The sequence below is a fragment of the Buceros rhinoceros genome, unplaced genomic scaffold (assembly GCF_000710305.1).
Source record: "Buceros rhinoceros silvestris isolate BGI_N320 unplaced genomic scaffold, ASM71030v1 scaffold10029, whole genome shotgun sequence".
NCBI classification, from domain to species: Eukaryota; Metazoa; Chordata; class Aves; order Bucerotiformes; family Bucerotidae; genus Buceros; species Buceros rhinoceros.
Genome location: NW_010430931.1, coordinates 1 through 221, shown reverse-complemented (window position 1 = coordinate 221; position 221 = coordinate 1).

The window sequence follows — 221 nt, the reverse complement described above, 5'->3', positions numbered from 1 at the left end:
CCGCGGAGAGGGGGAACCCTGCCGCTCGCACGGCACAGCCGCTCGTGCTGTAGGACCCCAGGTATCCCCGGGGGGTTACCGGGGAGGAGACCAGGCCCTGCCCGGGGGTTGCCACAGCCCCCGGGGCTGCCCGATGCGCGCGCACGCACACACAGAGCCCTTGCAGGGACCTGCTCGAAACCCGGCCGGCGACACCGGTGTCCGCTCACTCCTGCGTCTTC